Raw genomic sequence first — 16,664 nt, 5'->3', positions numbered from 1 at the left:
ACATCCCCCTTATTGCTGGTGTATGTTTATGGGTGGTGAGTTTCTCCAATAAGCAGACATGCCTATAGGAGAAATTCATAGCAATAGCAAAGAAGTATAGATAAGAGGGGGATTAGAGCAGAATTTGAAAGGTTATGTAGTATATTGTAAAGGTTATTTTGATGTTTTTTTTTCTTGTAATAGTTTGACTTTTTTAATATAATTTTTTGAAAGTTTATTTTATTAATAATTAGTAAATTTTACAATGGTTATTACAAGATCCACCTTGAACACTTCGTCAGACAGTACCATGACTCATACGGAAGTAGCCGATGGTGATTTCCGGGTTAGTCATGATTTTATCCTTCACAGAACTACTTGTGACATGTAATCCAAGGTTGACCTAGTGGATAATCCTAGCTGACTTGGAGATTTTTTTCTTTGTCACCATTGTAAGGAGTGCACTGATCTTAAGTTAAAAGAACAATTTGATTGACTGAAAAAATGGGTGCCTGCCCTCAAGAATAATGTAACTGGGAGCTCGTCAAGGACAAGATTCTAGTAACCTATGAAGTGTTGTACTCCCAATTCAGGCTTCAGAACAGAATAACCAAGTGCAAACTATTCTGGTTCAAATGAACGTAATTTTATTAGGAGATTCCATTGTCAGAGAAACAGGAAATATTTTTTATAATAAGGATAGGTGGACAAGGATCAGGGTATGTCTGCCAGGAGCAACTATTAATGATGTCGCCAACAGACTCAGATTTTAAGGGGGGGGTGGGGGTGGAGAATATTTTATTATTCATGTGGGAACTAATGACATTAAGCATACACAATCTGACGATTTGTTAGACAAATATAGGACCATGCGGAAGAAATGCTGCGAGTTAGGTCACAATGTATATGTATCTGCAATTCTGCCCAGGCACAATAGGAGGGATTATTATTATTAATAGCCATATAGTACAAGGAAGCCTGAGGCTTATGCTGCACCAGCCAAGAAAAAAAAAAAAAAAAATTCTGAGTTACTCTGAGAGAGAGAGAAGTAGAAGGGAATCACCAAGAAAGAGAAGAATGATGATATCCAGCTCAGGACCCTGGGTGTGCCAAGCCCATACTCACTAGATGTGAGCCCCTGGGGATATGTTGAAAACCTTGTGGATTAACTCAAGACTTGAAGAACTCTGCAAAGTTTTTGGGTGGAAATTTCTATCAGCCTGGCCCGCATTTGTAGGTAGAAGGAATCTGTTTTGTAGAGACGGGATACATTTAAACAAAAGTGGTGCAAGAGTTTTTGCTAGTATTGAGGATACCATAAAGTTTCAGGGAAACTGATAGTTTGGGAGGGACAAGGGTAATATAGATATGCGTTTATCTGATAATACTGGTCAAAGTAATGTTTGCACATACCTCAAGAGTTATGGCAGCTGAAGTGGAAAGAGACAAGGTCATGATTTCCAGAATGGAAGACGAGTGGAAGAAGGCCCTAACAGAATTCGAAGGAATATACCCCACAAAAACCCATGTGATATTTCCAAATCAGAGACCCATTAGAATCCTGTGGAGAGTCACAAACTAACTCAATCAGCAAATAATACCACATTCCCCCGAAAACAATGGTAAAACACCAGAGGCCATGTGCACAACTGTATACTGTGCTGCCATAGCAGGCACTAGGATTAATGGAAGAGAAACGAGACACCAGCAGCAGAAGAACTGAAAAAAGAAGGAACCGCCAGCATGGAAAAGAAGACTTCAGCGAGGATAGAAGAATTAAGTGTCAAGATAGGCAAATTGAACCAGTACCAATGAGATAATAGAAGTAAGAAATTGATTGGAAGAGTATCCTGAAGGGAGACGAAGTCCACTAAGCACAAGCCCTCAAGAGAGACAGTGTCCACAGCAAACACGAGCCCAAAAATCAGAGAATAGGAGAATACACTGAAAGGACAGAATTCATAGGATACCTAGTTCCTGGGCAATGCAATGCTGTCGCCCCTCTTGCTAGTCGACGAACCCACCATTTGGCAGGTATATCACAGATGCATTCATGTAGACTAATTCGATGTAAGTAAGGATAAACGTGAGTTAACAGACTTTGAAAGAGGGATCATAATGGGTGCCCGACAATGGGTTATTCTACCGTGAAGGTGATAGAGAAATTACACTATTCTTGTTTGACAGTATCAAGAGTGGAGAGTGTTTAGTATCAAACGGCACGAGGGGTTTACCCCCATCTCTGTGTTGTATACTCTGGGCATTACAGTACTCTGTGGAGGCCAGAGATTTAAAAGTGTGTGGGGAGTGGATTGTCGAGTAGTGCTATGTTCTGTTGTTCTTCTGACCATTTAGCCATTGGGCCCCTAGTGGGACCCACATTTTGCCACGTGGAGGCAGGTCAGGCACCCAGTAGAGTTTTAAGTACTCTGTCAGGCCCTGCCACCTAGTTTCCCAAGATTTCAACGGCAAAGACCTCAAAAAAAGGAGTATTGCAGTGAATTTACTGTTGAATTGGGTATAGGTTTAGTTAATTATAGGTTTAAGTGAGAGGGGATAAATTTTGCACTATAAATCACTTTATGGGCATACTCGGTAAGTTAAGTTTGAGTAGGGGGAGAGACTGAAGGCTGGGGGGGTAGAAATATAAGGGGACAATAGGGAAGGCATTCCAGTGAAGATCAGGACAGGCCCCCACCAGGAGGAGATGGGAACCCCTCTACTCCCTCCCAGCCAGAGGATGGGGATTTAAAGGAACCAGGTCGGGCACCCGGTTTAGATCGCCAAATGGCAGAAGGTCAGATTCAGGATGTTCCTAACACCCCGACTGTGGGACTCGACGGCCATTCCGTTAGTTGGTATTTCATCCTTCAGTTGTATTTCCAATTCTTCCATTTTCTAATTTCGGTTTTGGTGGGAATCCTGTATTTTTTTTTTTTATGTTCTTGAGTCAGGGTGGCACCTAGAGAAATCCAATCAAAGCCCATCTCCACCTTCAACACTTGCAACAGCACAAAACTTCTGTGAAACGGCCTGAAAAAAGTGTCAGGCCTCTGAACTACCGAGCAGCCAACACCCGGACAGCCGCCGCCCAATTCCCATTCCAAGCTCGAGGAGCCAGGTCCGGGTCCATTATTCACTGTCAGTGCTCAGCGCACTAAAATCCTGCACTCGCTGGATGTAGTGATTGCACTACAACCCGGCGGGTGCTAGCAATTCCGCTCCCAGGTTGCCCATACCTGGAAGCCAGCAAAAAAAAAAAAAAAAAATTTATATATATATAAATTAAAAAAAATAAAAATAATTTAAAAAAAAATAATAGCAAAATAAAATAATCATAAAAAAATAATAAATATAAAATAATGATAAAAAAATAAAAAACTAACTAGTCGCAAAAGCTCATTACTTCTGAGAAAACAGTATAGTTAAAAACCAAAACATTCTCAGCATATTTGAGACAAAAAAAAAATTACTAAGTGCTGTACGTTAGAACAAAACATAACAAAAGGTGCTTTTGTACTAAACTCATCTTCACAGTTTGTCGTTTTAACTGTTGACAATTTGTCTTGCCCTTCGAACTGAACCTGTAGCTGCGAGCAGCAGCCACAATGAGACCACTTCCCTTTGCAGCCTAAATAGTCCGACAGTCATTTTCTGGAAGTCTTCATGAACGTCAAATGATTGTTCACTCAAGCTATACTCGTTCTGTCAGATCGCTGGTTTCTTCCAGTGTTAACCACTGGAACTTGACCATGGAAGTTTTCCAGTAGTCAATGTCACACTTTGTATAGAACACACTTAAGATCCAATTTGTCATGTACCAACCACATTTTTCAAAGTCCAAAGATCCTCTGGAGCACAAAATGCCATATAAAATTGAAGATCGAAATTTTCAACCTTAGTGGCAGCTAAATGTTATATCCATTTTCCTGATCCATGATACTCCAGAGCACACTTGCCATGCAAGGCTTTGAAATTGAACTTGAAATATTCATCAACAATAGAAAGAGGAACTGTATTGTACATATTTTATTAAAATTTTCTGCCTGATTACAATCACAACTTGGTCAAGTTATTCTAGGAAAAACAAATTTTCCCAAGACAATTGCTCTCAAAAATGTTAATATTTGAAAATCCATAACTCTGGAACTAATTACCAGAGGGAGGCAGAAAAAGCCAGAAAATTAAATGTTTCCCTTATATACAGCCAGTCAAAAGATTGAGATCACAGAAGCTGCGGAAGTGGAGTTACTGACTGTTAGCTGCAGACCAAAAGTGGCCCAATTCTAAAAATTTCATACTAATTACATAAACATGTATGTATATTTTATATCATGAAAAACTATAAGAGGTATGATTTCCACTGCACTCGCTGTAGAAATGAGGTACCTATCAGATTCACTTCAACAGTCCAGACAAACAAGTAAACTACTTCTGAAAAAAGTTAATTTTTAAATTTCCAGGTCCTCAGAATCAACCAGCCAGAGACTAGATGATTCAGAAAATGAACATTTATTCATATATATATAAATTCATCCACGAGCCGAAGACTACAGATCCAAAGGTAAAGGAAAAACAATTACCAAATTCACGTCCTAAATTGATCCAATTACAAATTTCTTCTATCTATACTGACTTGTGCTGAGAATATGATTAAGGCAGCAATAACCACCATTTTGCTACCACCACTGAGGTAAATAAATGTGAATACTGTATATCAATTTTTTAACATATCAAATAAATTATATACATAAAACTTATTCGTTTCTTAACAAAGCTGCTCTAAGTTCCCTCCTTCTGGTAAACGCCAAGAAGGAGAAGTTCTGGAGAACCCCAAAGCTTTCGGGATCATCAACCAAAAGGTATGCTGTTTAGCAAGGTAGCTGTAATATTGTCGTATTGTGTGCAGTGTAACAGCACATGCAACCATGTTTCGTCCTGTACGCAAGCGCACAAAGAATATGGTTCCAGCCCTCTTTGATATAACTTGGATCTAAGAGAACCATGCCCTGATAACAAGAATGAAATAAACATTGTAGGGCAAAACCAATGAAATACTGTTCCTTTAGCTACAATTCAACCTGCGGAATGAATTTTTTGGTAACTTCCCCAAATACATTTGCATCTCATCTTTTTGCTATTCCTCCATAAATAAATTCCAAATCCTGGTTTTTTCCTGTTCGATATTGTATATAGAGGTCCAGAGGTATAATTCCTGCCAACACTTGCAGGGCATTATTTGAAATTATTCTGGGGGAATTTATGATGGTCAATAACATAGATCTCTGTAGTGTTATAAATCTTGATTTGATCTTAACTTTAGACACAGCCTGAAACCACACTTCACATGCATAAGCAATAATGGGAAGGAAAATTGTCTTGTAATATAAATATAACACTTTTTTACCTAAGCCTCACTCTTTACGGGAAAGCTGAATAATTTCCCCAGTAAATTTCTTAATTTTTTCCTTAAATTTATTTACGTGGACCGGAAGCCCAGCCTATCATCGAGAACGATACCCAAATACTTAGTGTTGGAAACATAGGTTACTTATGTGCCTTCCAATAATACTTTAGGCGATCTGTCATAATCAAAATGTGATTTAAAAACCATAAAGTTGGTTATTTATTTATAGATATTTTCTACTTATTTAGTTTTGCCCAGTTTTGTAAGTTATCCAACACTGGTTGAATTTTTTCCTCAAGGACCCTTCTGGACCGACCTGATACTCTGACCACCAGGTCATCGGCATAAGCCACTTTCATGTAACTTTCATTTTCCTTCTGCAGCCACTGGTCCAGAACCCCGTTCCAGAAGAGCCTCAGAACAGAACCCTGAGGGCATCCTCTGGACAGGGAAGTTCTGTATGAAAGATGTTTGGCTTGAACCTTTATTGCCCTGTCCATGAAATATGATTGCAGTACTTTATAAATGTAGTTATTACGGTGGGTCATCCTGAGGGACATGAGGGCACTCTCCCACCAAAGAGAGTCGAAAGCGCCCTCAAAAATTATCAATGCGTACTTACATGGTGAGTCAGAAATATAATTTGATACTGTGATAATTGCATCTTCTGTCGAATGCCCCTTCTTAAAGTCATGCTGGAAATTCGAGGGGAATCTTGTACTACTACTCAGCGCGTTGTGGGTAGTCAGTTCTGGTCCATCAGACATGAGACTGATTTGAGATATATCGATCATCAGTGTCGGGTCGCCATAGACATCCTCCTCTATGTTCATTGCCTTCTCTATTTATTAGCGTCAAGTTTAGGTGTCATTTCTGGGTGTTCAGTCAATAACGATTTGTTATTAGGGGCACCATTCCCTTACTTAAGTTTCTTGCTGCTCTTTTCTTGCTCGGTTGTTGCAAGTCTACGGTCTGCTTTGTTAATCTCGGCGTTGTTGTGCAGTGCAATCATTGCCCTCCTCCTTGCAAAAAGATCCTGCGCGAACTTACTGAACGCTTTATATTCTTCTTCCATAGTGCAATCAATGCCCTTCTCCTTGCAAAAACATCCTACGCGAACTTACTGAACGCTTTATATTATTCTTCCATAGTGCAATCAATGTCCTCCTCCTTGCAAAAAGATCCTGCGCAAACTTACTGAATGCTTTATATTCTTCTTCCATATCCAGTAAAGGGTGTTCCTGGTTACGGGGAAGGTATGAAGTCTTGGGTATCAGGATGATTCGGAGATCCTCATAGTATTCACATTCATATGTTATGTTGCCAAGTGTCTAACTCTCCGCATCCACAATTTGGGTTAAATCAACGGGAAGCATGTACGTCAGGGTCTGTAGGGCATGGATGCTCACCGTACAGCAGGCACGAGTTATAGTTAGTAGAATATTTCTCAGGTTGGTGTCAAGAATTCTTTTGTTAACGACTCTAACTGCCTTGGGAAACCATACTGGCGAGCCATAGGTTACTGCCGGGATAAAAATCGCTTTGTAGTAGAGTGCCAGAGTTCTTCATTTCAGTCCCCAGTCTTTCCTAGTGATTCTTTCCATCAAGGCCCAATAGTTATCGGGAATACTCCATTTCCAGAATAACATCTCATCGTGGACAGCGCTGTGCAGCCAATCGGAGAGCGACAGTAACACAAATCCCAGTCGATTTAAACCTGGAAAGTTCCCGAAACGTCTCCACCAAGAAAATAAGGCGATCATTACACGTAAAAGGTTTTGGAAGCCGTCGAACCACCAGAGTCCCATTGCTAACACCATGACACAGGACTCTATACCTCAACTGGGGGAAAGAACATTGGCACTGCACCTTGGATGATTGGAGATGGTCTCTTGGGCCGATAATTCCCGTTTCCAGTTATTGCGACCGGACGGGAAGGTACGTATCTGGCGGAAACCGCACGAAGCTATGCACCCATCATGTCAACAAGGAACTGTTCAGGCAGGTGGACGATCGGGAACGGTCTTGGGGGGGGGAGTATTCAACTGGCACATCTTGGGTCTCTAGTATGTCTAGACGCATCTCTGAATGGTCCAGGTTATCTGTCCATCCTTGCAGACCATCTGAATCCCTTCATGGTCATCGTGCACCAACAGGGCAATGAACTCTTCCAACAGGATAATGCGCATCCCCACAGAGTCGTGGTGACCAGAACATAGATCAAAGGGCATTCAGCAGATTTTATCACCATGGAATCGCCTGCCCATTCGCCGTACATGAACCCTGTGGAGAGTCTTTGGGATGTTGTGGAACAGTCTGTTCGAGCTTTGGATCCTCCACTCAGGAATCCGACGGAATCATTGATAGCGGTACAGCAAGCATTCGTGATCTAGTGGACTCAATTCCTCGTCGTGTGACTGCCCTTATCAGGGCAAAATGTAGGCCTACCCGTTACTAGGTAGGTATCCCGTGATTTCTGTCCACTCGGTATACCTGGATACACTAAAGCAAAACCTTCTCGCACTGAGCTAGAGCCTACGGCGATATAAAGAGTATTCCCAGAGGCTAAATAACCGAATATTCGATGAGAACCAAAGAGCCTTCCAAAGGAATCTCGGAATCTCGTACCACACAAGCGGAAGAAGATCGAGGAGTTCTGGAGAATCATGTGGAGCAGTGAAGTTAGACATAACAGCCGAGCTCCCTGGATGGAACTAGAGCGGAAGGAAATTAGGGATGTACAAGCGATGAGAGAGTGAAAGATTCGAGAGAAAGAAGCAAAATAATCGATCAGGAATTCCCGCAACCGGTGAACCCTAGGAATAGATAACGTCCACAAGTACTGGTACAAGAAGCCTCACTTGCACGCACAATTACGTAGCAGAATAGTTCACCCGATTGATAACGCCCATTATCAGCGGGATTAGCACAGTGGTATCATCACAGTCCTCTCCATACTGGGTGGTAAAATCCCCGGTTCGAGTCCCGCCGATGACGCGAGGAACTTTAATGAGCTTTATTTTTTTACTCAGGCGTAGATAGCAAGGTTTTCTCCCCAGAAACTGGGGTTTTTTTCGTCAGAAAAAACTGACAAATCGACCATAGAACACATGCAATTAATAGACATAAGACGCACAGCATGGCATAAGAATTTAAATATTCGGATGGCCTAATCTGATAATTTGATAAAGCATCTAGAGACAATCCCGAAGTTTCTCATTCAGAGAATCACATATCTGAAGTCTAGAGACCAAGATACAAGAAACCCGGCGAAATACAGGCCAATCACTTGTCTCCCAACGATGTACAAGATGCTGACTAGCTGCATAACCAAGAAGATGTCGGACCACTTTCAGAACAAGAACATAATTGCTGAACAGCAGAAAGGAGCAATTAACTATTGATGACAAAATTGTAGAGCAAGCCTACAAGAGACCTACATATACCCGGGGATGATGCAGGCTCAGCAGTTACAGCACAAGGAAATCAAGGCTTTCCTGACCGAAAAATATCATCAGAGCTGCTGAAAACAAAGCTGACCGGAGGGAAAACAGTTAAAGTCATAAATGCAGTCCCAATGCTAACATAGCCATGTGCGTATAATGTTTAATCGTTAGCTATTGCAATATCATGAACGCCACGTATCAATAGCACCAATTTAAAATTTAGAATGTATTTCGTTATAGCAGAAAAAAATATAAATAAAGAATGGGAGAAGAGTAACAAATATTATACAGTAGCAAACTAAATCGAACGCTAAGTTTAGAGGGCGTCAACCTATAGTTTTATCGTCTTTTATAAAGTTATAATCTTATAATTAATTGATAAGAAGATAATTTTATGTACTTTTCATTTATGCCATTTACAGAAAAATAATTTAATTATTTAAAAAAAAAAAGAAAAAAAAAGTGATATGGTTGAAATGTACCATGCTGTGTATATTAATGTTTGGTAATCCTTTACTTTAGCATTGCTCCATCACAGCGGGAGAGTATGTGAAATGTTTCATCCAACTTGTTGTTCTGCCCTGTGTTACCCTTTTTGCCCCCCCCCCCCCAACCCGATTCGTGTGAAAATTGCTATATTTTCAGTAAAAAAAAAAAAAAGAATTAAAATGTTTTCAATTTCTGATTTTTTTTCATTTTAATTTTTAATTTTTTTTTTTACATTGAAGTTGACGTTAATGTTCTCGCCACTTAGCACCGATATTTTCGCTACTGCCCTAAATCAATAAATATATATATTTATGTACTTTATTTATTATTTTTTTCTTTAAAATAATTGTTGTTGTTGATTTCTACCCTACTGAAGAGAGGAGCGGAAACAAATTCAACTCTGATTGCAATTTTCAGAAAATTCCAAATCTAGGGTGTGTAAAGGATAAGTTAGCAAAGCATTAAAGACGACACAAAATTTACATAAATAACAAATTTTTAATGAGTCTTATAAAAACAAAATTTATATATATACATACAAATTCCAAATTTAAATTTGCACATATAGGATCTATGGCCCAAGAAAGTTCATCATCTCACACACACATCAACTATTCTCAAATATTGCTCATATACTGTATAAACATAATTTACCTTAGTTAACACAAACCTTTTTTTTCTTTTTGCTTATTGGTAATCTCTCGGCCAGAATTAATAAATTCGAACTATTGTTTAGGAAAAGGTTCCTTCGCAGGTTTAATACATATCACTTTACATCAGTTGTCTCTTACTTACTTCAGTAATGTCTATCAAATCAATTTCTGTTTTCATCAGCTTACATCAGTAGTACTTATTACAAATCACTTATTTCTATCAAATTACTTACTATCAACAACTACTAATTCAGTTACTATTTCCTCCTCACGTCAATAGACGTACTACAATCATCTTTGTTTCTTCCCTGATATAAAGAATACAGAACTGGATTTTGGGGAGTACAATGTGTTCAGAAAGGACAGACAGGATAGGAAGGGAGGAGGTGTCATGCTGTTAATTAAGAAAAACATAAAATCAGAAGAAGTACATCCAGTTGATATAGATGAACAGTGCACTGTTGAGTCAGTTTGGTGTGACATAAGCACTGGGAAAGCAAAAATAAGAGTAGGAGTGTGTTATAGGCCTAAAGACTCGAATGAGTGCAATGAACAATTGTACAGAGAAATAGAGTGGGCTAGTAAATCAGAATGTCTTATAATGGGGGATTTTAACTTCCCAGATATTGACTGGAACTTGTGGGTTGGGCACTCACATACTAGTAAGACTTTTGTGGATTTATTGGATGATTGTTTTCTGCAGCAGCATGTTCGAGAGGCAACCAGAGAGAGAATTACTCTTGATCTGGTTATCAGCAGTGTCATTCGAGTATTAAGAATTTGCAGATAAAGGAACCACTAGGTGGCAGTGATCACAGTGTACTGGCATGGAATTTACTTAAAGATTTAATTACCATCAGGGGTAAAGGAAACGGTTTTTGCTTCCATAAAGGTGAGTACAGTGGTATCAACTGACGATGTTACCAAAAGTAAATTCTAAGTATGAAGCATTCAAGGAATTAATCGTGGATGCTACTAAAAGTTTAAAACCTATTAAGAAATATTCTTCATGGTTTAGGCCTAAATGGTTATCAAATGAACTAATGAGACTGATGACAGAGAAGAAAAATGCATGGGCTGCATATAAATTATCAAGCGACTCAGAAGCCTATGGCAGATATAAGCTAGTCTGTAATCGGGTCACAAAGGAGGTTAGGCATGCGAAGGTAGATTACGAGAAATCTTTGGCCAAGATGCTAAGAAAAACACAAAGGATTTCTTTACTTATATAAACTCTAAAAGGAAGGGGCTGAATATCATTGGTACATTGGATATCGATGGTTCGGCTGTTGATGATCCTGCTCAGATAGCAAACAAACTGAATCAGTATTTTTCATTTACATTCACACATGAGGAGTTATTAAGGTTTGGAAATGGCAGAAAATTCCAAATCTAAAAGTTATTAAGGTGATCAAATTGTAGCAGGGTGCTTAATGACATCGTAATAACCGAGAGCAAAGTGGAGGAGAAATTGTTGAAGTTAAATATAAGAAAGGCACCTAGGGTGGATGGGATCTGTCGAGTTATATTAAAGGAGGCGGCAAAGCAACTAAGCCAACCCTTAGCCATAATTATGAGAGCATCCTTGGACTCGGGGGAGGTCCCCACGGGCAGGAGATGTGCAAATGTTTCTCCAATTCACAAAAGGGGATCGAAGTGCGACACGGGTGATTGCAGACCAGTTGGTTTAACTTCTCTTCTGGGTAAAATAATGGAGTCACTGGTTAAAGATGCATTGCAGGATCATCTAGACAAGACTGCAGCAATAATTCAGACACAGCATGGATTTGTTAAGGGAAAGTCTTGTCTGACAAATTTGATAGGATATTATGAGGTGGTTACAAAGGAACTGGATGCAAAAAATTAATTTTGATATCATATATTTGGATTTCAGGAAAGCTTTTGACACTGTTGCGCATGGAAGACTATTGTACAAATTGGAGCAGAATGGTATTAAGGGTAAGTTGCTACAATGGATAAAACGATGGTTGAATGGGAGAAGACAGAGGGTGGTAATTAATAGGTGCTGCTCTTCAGGGACTAATGTTATTAATGGAGTCCCAAAGGGTTCGGTGTTGGGTCCACTGTTCTTTTGTATATTTATCAATGATATTGATGAAGGTATATCAGGCTTAGTTTCGAAGTTTGCAGATGATACAAAGGTTGGCAGGGTTGTTAATGACAGTAACGACAGTGTTCTACTGCCACAGGATCTAGATAATTTGGGCAGATGGGCTAAGAAGTGGCAACTGAAGTTTAACCTTGACAAATGCAAAGTACTGCATATGGGTAGAAGTAACCCCAGAGAGAAATGAACCAACTGTGTGGTACTACACTTAAGGTGGTAGAAAATCAAAACGACCTGGAAGTAATTGTGCAGTCAGATATAAAGTTTTCTGAGCAATGCAGACAGGCTGCCAGGGCAGCTCATGGGGTTTTGTTAATGATATATAGGAATTTTGCTAGCAGGGAAAAGGAGGTGATTGTCCCTCTGTATAAGGCAATGGTCAGGCCGCGCCTTGAGTACTGCGTAGAGGTCTGGAGGCCTCTTTTTAGGAAGGATGTAGATTTTCTTGAACGTGTACAGAGAAGGGCAACAAGATTGGTGAAGGGAATGTAGGTACCTTACCAAGAGAGGCTGAAGTTCTGCAAATTGCACTGGTTGAAGACTAGGCACCTGCGCGGTGATCTGATTGAGGTGTATTAAGGCCTTGAATGGGTTCAGCACGCTGAATTCTTGTGGGATCTTTCAACTTGTTCAGATTACGAACCTAAGGGGGCATAAATTCAAATTAAGAAAAGACAGATGTAGAATAGATGTGTGGAAATTTGCCTTTAGTCACGGGTGGTTAATTGCTGTAACAAACTTCCATCTGTCGTTGTGGAAGTTGACAGGTTAAAGAAATATAAGGAGGAACTGGACAGGCATTTGGAGGGAATGGTGTGATTTTTTTTTCTTTTGGCTGATGCTGCATAAGCTCATACACTTGCTTTCTTGTATCATATGTCACTACTGCTACTACAATTACTACATAGGAATCTATAGATGTGTCTAGATTCTGTCCCGTCGACCATAAGCCAGGTACACAGACATATTACTATTATTACTATATTAGGGTTACCAGTAAATGATTAATAACCCGTATTCGTGTCTGTAAATTGCGTGTGTTCTCTGGTCGATTTTCCTGTTTTGCTGGACGAAAAAACCCCAGTTTCTGAAGGAAAAAACCTTGCTATCTACGCCTGAGACCAACTAACTCAACCACGGAGTGAAAAAAGGCCACTAAAGTTCCTCGCGTCATCGACGGGATTCGAACCAGGGCCTTTTCCACCCGGTGTGGGGAGGACGGTGACGATACCACTGTGCTACCCACGCAGACCGGTACACAGACATGTGAGTCCAGAAATCTATGCTGAAGGAGTATCAGTCCAAGAGCCCTGAAGAAGGAGTATCTAGTCCTAGAGCCCTGATAGACTGCCAGAAAGATTTGAAACGAATGAAAGGAACCTGTCTGCCACGAAGGAAAACTAGATTGCAAAAGTATGCAAAGGAGCCGCCTATTTCGGAACGTGTGTTCCAGTTTTATTGAACCCTAAACTCATAGATTTATAAGCTAAACTCTGAGAAATTGTTTGATAATTTCTTTCAAAGAAAATCGTTTTTGAAATGTACAATTAAGTTATTAAGTTGTGTTAGATTATAGATAAAGTTAATTACAATGAAACGGTGTAAGGATACCAAATGGGTAAAAAAAAAAATATATATATATACAATATGAGGGAATTAATAATAGAATAAATCATAGGCGTAGTATGATGAGAATGTGGTAACCTACGGTATATTATTATTCTAGACAATGTGTAAACAGATGAAAATATAACAGACAGATAATATAAGAGATAAGGTTCTAGGTGAAGTGTTAATGTGAAAGTAAAGAAATCCTTGCTGTTTTTCCTAGCATCCTTTCCCAAAGATTTCTCGCAATCTGCCTTCGTTCGCCTAACCTCCTCAGTGACCTGATTACAGACCAGCTTATATCTGCCATAGGCTTCTGAGTCGTTTGATAATTTATATGCATCCCATGCGCCTTTCTTCTCTGTCACGAATCTCACCAGTTCATTTGACAACCTGACGTAGCCCAGTGGTCAGGAGCGACAGTGCATAGCACGCGTTCCTTGAGTGGACCGGGGTTCAAGCCCGTAACTACTAAATACGATAAATATTTGTATTGACGATTTATTGTAAACTCTACTGACTTGGTTGTCGTGCCGGAGTATAAACAGAAAATTTATTTAACCATGCAGGCTCAAACCTTTCACAACACTTCCCAGTAGGTATGAAACTTTTAGTAGCATCCACGATTAATTCCTTGAATGCTTCCCATTTAGAATTTACTTTTGGTAATATCGTCAGTTGATCCCACTACACAGAATTTAAAAACTATCTGACACCACTTTATTTTCACATTGTTGTTGATGTTAATGCTCATTTCTCGCCAATGGTGTTTTCCTTCTGCTTGGAAATTTGCTCGTATCCAGCCAGTACCTAAAAAAGGTGACAAATTCCTCCCAGCCAATTGTCGTCCCATTGCAATTACTTCTACTCTTTCTAAAGTAATGGAGAAATCAACTAGCCACCAACTCTTAAACTACGTAGAAACCGTCCGTCTGATCAAAGATCGCCAGTATAGATTCCATCAGTATCGATCCACTGGTGATAATCTGGCTTATAAATAAATAAATAAATTTTCTGTTTATACTCCGGGACAACCAAACGGTCAGAGCAGTTTACAAGATACATAGAATACAAGAAACAGCACCGTATTCAGCAGTCACGGGGTTCAAGCCCGAGACTGCTGAACGTTACCATTTATGGAAAAATTAAATTAGTAAATTAATAAGAGGAGTTTACCTCAATATAGTACGTGGAACACTTCCGTATGATACCCTCCAGAAATTAAAACGGAAAAAACGAAAAAATCGACAACTTACCGGTACATTAAAGTAAAATATAGATAATTAAAGTAAATTATAAATAATTAAATAATCAATTTAACACAATTCAAAATCAATTCAAAACAATTAAAATTCAAATTAACGCAATTAAAAGAAGCTAACGAAAATATTCAAAACGATTTTAATTGGAAAAATTAAATGGAAAAGTTTGGTGAAACACAAGCAGTTGCTCTTGACCTCGCAAAGGCTTTCGATTGTGTTTGGCTTAAAGGTCTTCTAAACAAGCTTCCATCTTATGGTTTGCCAAACGTTTTTTGTAATTGGTTATCTAGTTCTCTCTCTCTGATCGCTCATAGTAGTAGTAGAAGTGGCATGTGATGCAAGAAAGCAAATGTATGAGCTTATGCAGCATCAGCCAAAAACAAACAAAAAATCACACCATTCCCTCCAAATGCCTGTCCAGTTCCTCCTTAAATTTATTCAACCTATCAACTTCCACAACGACAGATGGAAGTTTGTTCCAGCAATTAACCACCCGCTGGCTAAAGGCAAATTTCCGCACATCTATTCTACATCTGTCTTTTCTTAATTTGAATTTATGCCCCCTTAGGTTCGTAATCTGAACAAGTGGAAGGATCCCATCAGAATTCAGCGTGCTGAACCCATTCAAGGCCTTATACACCTCAATCAGATCACCGCACAGGTGCCTAGTCTCCAGCCACTGCAATTTGCAGTACTTAAGCCTCTCTTTGTAAGAGGGTCCCTTCATTCCCCTCACTAATCTTGTTGCCCTTCTCTGTACACGCTCAAGTAAATCTACATCCTTCCTAAAATGAGGCCTCCAGACCTGTACGCAGTACTCAAGGCGTGGCCTGACCATTGCCTTATACAGAGGGATAATCATCTCCTTTTCCCTGCTAGCAAAATTCCTATATATCATTGACAAAACCCCATGAGCTGCCCTGGCAGCCTGTCTGCATTGCTCAGAAAACTTCATATCTGACTGCACAATTACTCCCAGGTCTTTTTCATTTCCTACCACCTTAAGTGTAGTATCACACAGTTGGTACGTTTCTCTGGGGTTAATTCTACCCATGTGCAGTACTTTGCATTTGTCAAGGTTAAACTTTAGTTGCCACTTCTTAACCCATCTGCCCAAATTATCTAGATCCTGTTGCAGTAGCACGCTGCTATTACTGTCATTAACAATCCTTCCAACCTTTGTATCATCTGCAAACTACGACACTAAGCCTGATATACCTTCATCAATATCATTGATAAATATACAAAACAACAGTGGACAAAACACCGAACCCTGTGGGACTCCACTAATAACATTAGTTCAAGAAGAGCAGCACACATTGATTACTACCCTCTGTCTTCTCCCACTTAACCATCCTTTTATCCATTGTAGCAACTTACCCTTAATACCATTCTGCTCCAATTTGTATAATAGTCTTCCATGCGCAACAGTGTCAAAAGCTTTCCTGAAATCCAAATATATGATATCAAAATTATTTTTTGCATCCAGTTCCTTTGTAACCACATCATAATATCCTAACAAATTTGTCAGACAAGACTTTCCCTTAACAAACCCATGCTGTGTCTGAATTATTGCTGCAGTCTTGTCTAGATGATCCTGCAATGCATATTTAACCAGCGACTTCATTATTTTACCCGGAACAGAAGTTAAACTAACTGGTCTGTAATTACCCGTGTCACCCTTCGATCCCC

This window comes from Mastigoproctus giganteus, chromosome 8, assembly GCF_048544385.1.
Source record: "Mastigoproctus giganteus isolate SK-2022 chromosome 8, ASM4854438v1, whole genome shotgun sequence".
NCBI classification, from domain to species: Eukaryota; Metazoa; Arthropoda; class Arachnida; order Uropygi; family Thelyphonidae; genus Mastigoproctus; species Mastigoproctus giganteus.
Note: the sequence above shows the minus strand (reverse complement) of the source record.